This window comes from Xyrauchen texanus, chromosome 9, assembly GCF_025860055.1.
Source record: "Xyrauchen texanus isolate HMW12.3.18 chromosome 9, RBS_HiC_50CHRs, whole genome shotgun sequence".
NCBI lineage: Eukaryota > Metazoa > Chordata > Actinopteri > Cypriniformes > Catostomidae > Xyrauchen > Xyrauchen texanus.
The window spans coordinates 1,133,979-1,139,911 of NC_068284.1; the positions used below are offsets into that span (position 1 = coordinate 1,133,979).

Sequence of the window (5,933 nt, forward strand, 5' to 3'; positions counted from 1 at the left end):
AATTCTGAATTGTGTACCGTCAGGCATGAAACATCACCAGCTTAAAATCACATTATTTAAATCACATAATGATTTTTCCAACTGATAATTTCATATATAGGTTTATACTCCAGAGCTGGATTCGAAACCACATCACTGACGATTTCCAGTAGTTTTCTATGATCTCAATGTCATATATAGGTTTATACTCCAGAGCTGGATTCAAACCGTTGTCGCTGACGATTTCTGATAGTTTTTTATGAGCTCTACCTCGACAGACACGCAATGGATAACGCGTCTGACTATGGATCAGAAGATTCTAGGTTCGACTCCTGGCTGGCTGGTTTTAGTTCTCTTTTTTAACTCCATGACTCTCATGGCATTTCAATTCTGTTCACCTGGAAACAGTAGCTCTACAAATTAGGAACACTCACACGATAGAACCATCCCTTCGATAGCTCAGTTGGTAGAGCGGAGGACTGTAGGTGATATAGTGGCCTTCCTTAGGTCGCTGGTTCAATTCTGGCTCGAAGGAAGATGTTTTTTTTATCTCTTGGAGGCACTACTTGCCTTGCCCTTCAAACTCACAGTTGCTTGAACTTGTGTCAAAGAGGCCAGATTTGGACCATCAAAAATACATTCTCTGACCGGTAATCTATCCCAGGCTGTAACAGTGAGAGCACCAACTCCTAACCACAAGACCACCAGGGTGGGCAAGTTACATGCCTGCCCTTCAGAGCAGCCAAGGACGCCTTGCAAATCTCGTCGAACAGGAAGCTTCATGTTCATGCCACTTCTGCTGTCAAGGAGTTGTCCTGTTAACCTCACTTGATGGCCAAACTCCTGTGCTGGAAAACTTTTTTAGACGCGATATTCAATCCATCCCAAACATGGCTTTGTGTGTCTTTTTAGGATTGGAAGACTTTTTTTGGATGTCCTAGATTAAACTCTTTTACACAAAACTACATACATTTTAATAGTGTTTAAAAATAGCGGTGATGATGTTCAACTATCTGATAAAAATATGCGTAATTACCTCTTGTAGTAGTGTAATAACTTGATGAACAAACCTTTTCTTCGCTGAGTCTGACAGCAAATAAATTGTTGCTTGTCGTACCCTAAGTTGTGAACTCTATTGCCCTCTGACACTCTCCCTGAGGGTCATTGACACTTTCCAAGAGTGTGAGTATGTCATCGTCAAATGTTGTAAACTTTCAGCTCAGATTGGAAACTGAATTGACACAGACTGCCCCCAGCGGTGAAAAGCGGCATTGTGCCCTCCGACATTCCCTGTACTCTGATCGTTCAAATGTTGTAAATGTTAAGAAGTTTTAAAGAATCTCGTACCGTGATTGGCTGCAAATGTTGTGACAACTTCTGACAACTTTTTCCTGTGTGATCTTACTGGAACTTTGTGACCACTATTGTGCTGTCACATTTCCTACTTTCCAAGTAAATGCACCGGTTACACTTTTGCTTAAGACCCTGAGCACTGAAAAGGGAAGGAGTTAGCATTCTTTCCACACTGTGGTGTTTGTGTTTTATTGAATTACTTATTTACGATTACTAGGAAACTAGAACTTTTCAAGCATACCACATCCATTTGAATGCTGCCGCTCAGGAAGCAGCTAGTTAACAGGCCTCTGGAACAGAAGGGCAACGGGCCAGTGGTGCAATGGATAACGCGTCTGACTAGGGATCAGAAGATTCTAGGTTCGACGCCTGGCTGGCTCGTTTTAGTTCTCTTTTTTTAACTCCATGACTCTCATGGCATTTCAATTCTGTTCACCTGGAAACAGTAGCTCTGCAAATTAGGAGCACTCACACCATAGAACCATCCTTTCGATAGCTCAGTTGGTAGAGTGGAGGACTGTAGGTGATATAGTGGCCTTCCTTAGGTCGCTGGTTCAATTCTGGCTTGAAGGAAGATGTTTTTTTTATCTCTTGGAGGCACTACTCGCCTTGCCCCTCAAACTCACAGTTGCTTGAACTTGTGTCAAAGAGGCCAGATTTGGACCGTCAAAAATACATTCTCTGACCGGTAATCGATCCCAGGCTGTAACAGTGAGAGCACCAACTCCTAACCACAAGACCACCAGGGAGGGCAGGTTACATGCCTGCCCTTCAGAGCAGCCAAGGACACCCTGCAAATCTCATCGAACAGGAAGCTTCATGTTCATGCCACTTCTGCTGTCAAGGATTTGGCCTGTTAACCATACTTGATGGCCAAACTCCTGTGCTGGAAAACTGTCCGTCCCAAACATGGCTTTGTGTGTCTTTTTAGGATTGGAAGACTTTTTTTGGATGTCCTAGATTAAACTCTTTTACACAAAAGTACATACATTTTAATAGTGTTTCAAAATAGCGGTGATGATGTTCAACTATCTGATAAAAATATGCGTAATTACCTCTTGTAGTAGTGTAATAACTTGATGAACAAACTTTTTCTTTGCTGAGTCTGACAGCAAATAAACTGTTGCTTGTCCTACAGTAAGTTGTGAACTCTATTGCCCTCTGACACTCTCCCTGAGGGTCATTGACACTTTCCAAGAGTGTGAGTGTGTCATCGTCAAATGTTGTAAACTTTCAGCTCAGATTGGAAACTGAATTGACACAGACTGCCCCCAGCAGTGAAAAGCGGCAATGTGCCCTCCGACATTCCCTGTACTCTGATCGTTCAAATGTTGTAAATGTTAAGAAGTTTTAAAGAATCTCGCACAGTGATTGGCTGCAAATGTTGTGACAACTTCTGAGAACTTTTTCCTGTGTGATCTTACTGGAACTTTGTGACCACTATTGTGCTGTCACATTTGCTACTTTCCAAGTAAATGCACCGGTTGCACTTTTGCTTGAGACCCTGAGCACTGAAAAGGGAAGGAGTTAGCATTCTTTCCACGCTGTGGTGTTTGTGTTTTATTTAAATACTTATTTACGATTACTAGGAAACTAGAACTTTTCAAGCATACCACATCCATTTGAATGCTGCCGCTCAGGAAGCAGCTAGTAAACAGGCCTCTGAAGCAGAAGGGCAACGGGCCAGTGGTGCAATGTATAACGCGTCTGACTACGAATCAGAAGATTCTAGGTTTGACTCCTGGCTGGCTTGTTTTAGTTCTCTTTTTTTAACTCCATGACTCTCATGGCATTTCAATTCTGTTCACCTGGAAACAGTAGCTCTGCAAATTAGGAACACTCACACCACAGAACCATCCCTTCGATAGCTCAGTTGGTAGAGCGGAGGACTGTAGGTGATGTAGTGGCCATCCTTAGGTTGCTGGTTTAATTCCGGCTTGAAGGAAGATGTTTTTTTATCTCTTGGAGGCACTACTTGCCTTGCCCTTCAAACTCACAGTTGCTTGAACTTGTGTCAAAGAGGCCAGCTTTGGACCGACAAAAATACATTCTCTGAACGGTAATCGAACCCAGGCTGTAACACTGAGAGCACTAACTCCTAACCACAAGACCACCAGGGAGGGCAAGGTACATTCCTGCCCTTCAGAGCAGCCAAGGATGCCTTGCAAATCTCGAAGAACAGGAAGCTTCATGTTCATGCCACTTCTGCTGTCAAGGAGTTGGCCTGTTAACCTCACTTGATGGCCAAACTCCTGTGCTGGAAAACTTTTTTAGACGCGATATCCAATCCGTCCCAAACATGGCTTTGTGTGTCTTTTAGGATTGGAAGACTTTTTTTGGATGTCCTAGATTAAAATCTTTTACACAAAACTACATACATTTTAATAGTGTTTAAAAATAGCGGTGATGATGTTCAACTATCTGATAGTCTGACAGAGTCTGACAGTGTAGGAGATTTTATCAGGTATAATCAATGTAAACATTGTTGATTTGTACCACAGTTATATCTGACAGGCAAACATACAGTTTACTGTGTGTACAAGAAGTCCTGTGGTCATAATGGAATGTGTGCTCCATATATGTGTGACATTTGAAGGTATGTTCAAAAACAGGAATAGCATTACATGGGGGGCTCTCATGACCGCTGGGAGAATTTATCTCTTCCAAAGGTGGTTCTGTTACTTCTTAAAATGGTCAGACCAGAGTCAAAGAAGAGGATGATAGATAATGCATGTTTAAAAAAGAATAAGCCCCACCTTGTTTGAGGAGATGTATTTAAGTGAACGAAACCCAGAGTTGGTTAGTTGCTCTGCAGAATGACTCGGCTTTATTGGTTGTAATAATAAAGTCAAATTTTCTGGAATCAAAACCTAAGAATTTGAGAGTGATTCTTCACAGATAAAGGCAAAAACCTACAACAAATGGTGTCCGAACAGCGACAGAAGAGAGCAGAGTAATTGCATCGTGGGCTGGCTGGGAAGGCAACACAAATAGGTGGCCACCATTAATAGGTAAGCAACTTTTGCTTATATAAAAGTTTGTGTTGCTTGCCAGTTTGCCTGTGGTGGTAAGAACGCTCAAAAAGCTCTTCTAAACCAATAAAGAAAGGAAAATAAGAATAAATAAAGGGTTTTGATTCCAGAAGAAATAATTGCATGCAATGATCTGTTTTTATTTGCTGATAAGGGTCTAGATGAAATAGCAGTAAATAAGGGCAGATAAAGTTTAAAGGGTAACTAAACACCTGCTCAGAGTCTGACTCCACCCACTAGAAATATTTGAAAATGCTGGAAAAGTGGGCAGACCCCGGCGGGGATAGAGGGAACGAACCGAGAGCGGGCTGAGCGGGGGCACCTGAGACTCGTAGTGATGGATTAATTGACAGCTGCTGTCAGACTCTATGTTATTATTATTCCTCACACGGTCGCAAGACGACATGTACATGAATCTGGCGTGGTGAGCTGGAACCTGCTTACGCCAGCTGTCACCGCTTACGCCACGAGCACCGCAACAGCCAATAGGAAAATTCAACTGCAGTAGCCACCGCTCAACCTGAAGAGGGCAGCACGCAGACGCTTTTACACCATATATTGTAGAATTAAAACACTTTATACACAAATGTCAAAAAAATTACTTGAATCAATGACCAGTACTAATAAAGCCCCATGCTTACAGATCATTAACTAAAAAAAAGTTGGTTTAGGGTTTAGTTACCCTTTAAGAAGTAATATTGCAAATATCTTTGGAATAGTAATAAGAGGTCTGAATAGGCAATATTGTGAATACCGCTCTTTGGAATAGTAATAAGAGGTCTGAATAGGCAATATTGCGAATACCGCTCTTTGGAATAGTAATAAGAGGTCTGAATAGGCAATATTGCAAATACCGCTCTTTGGAATAGTAATAAGAGGTCTGAATAGGCAATATTGTGAATACTGCTCTTTGGAATAGTAATAAGAGGTCTGAATAGGCAATATTGCGTATACCGCACTTTGAAATAGTAATAAGAGGACTGAATAGGCAATAAAAAATTAAAAAGTAAATAAATAAAAATAAATCCTGCAGGTTACTTAGGATATGAATAATAATAATTGCAAAATTGTATTGTATTTCTTAAGAGCTCTGTGTTTATGAAGGCCTTGTGTTTGTAATAAGTGTGACATTTCTGTGGTTGTGAGAGTATCTGTGGTTGAAAGAGTGTGTAGAGTGAATGTGTATGAAAAAGTATGACTGAATAAAAATATAAGCCCAGTATAGGGATTAGAATGTGTGATTAGTCCTTGGCAATAAAAGGAACACTGCGTGGATGCAATATGAGCCCAATAAGTTAATAAGGTACAAGATGAATGGAGTAAAGTTGTCCAAAAAAGAAAGTTTGTCATTTATATGTTGAATGAATGTTGGAAATGAAAGCTGTCTCATAAAACTGTGGAAGGAAATGTCCTAAGGTAACACATAGAAAACTAAAATCTGAGAAATTGTAGGGTGTGTAACCAAGGTAGAGAGACTCAGCCTTTGCTGCGTGAACAGAAAGTTAACTCTCAGCTTGTGAGGTTTTTTTAGACTAGCTGCTGACTGTAAAAATATGCCATACCTCTGAA

At 41.0% G+C, this 5,933-nt stretch overlaps 2 non-coding genes across 2 annotated transcripts; both read left to right on the forward strand.

The window, feature by feature from the left end:
* The first annotated feature begins 427 nt into the window (after positions 1-427).
* Positions 428-514, forward strand: trnay-gua (transfer RNA tyrosine (anticodon GUA)). Its single transcript is given in 2 exon segments — positions 428-464; positions 479-514. It is a non-coding gene; the product is annotated as a tRNA-Tyr (tRNA).
* A 2,676-nt stretch (positions 515-3,190) lies between these two features.
* Positions 3,191-3,277, forward strand: trnay-gua (transfer RNA tyrosine (anticodon GUA)). Its single transcript is given in 2 exon segments — positions 3,191-3,227; positions 3,242-3,277. It is a non-coding gene; the product is annotated as a tRNA-Tyr (tRNA).
* The last annotated feature ends 2,656 nt before the right edge of the window (positions 3,278-5,933 follow it).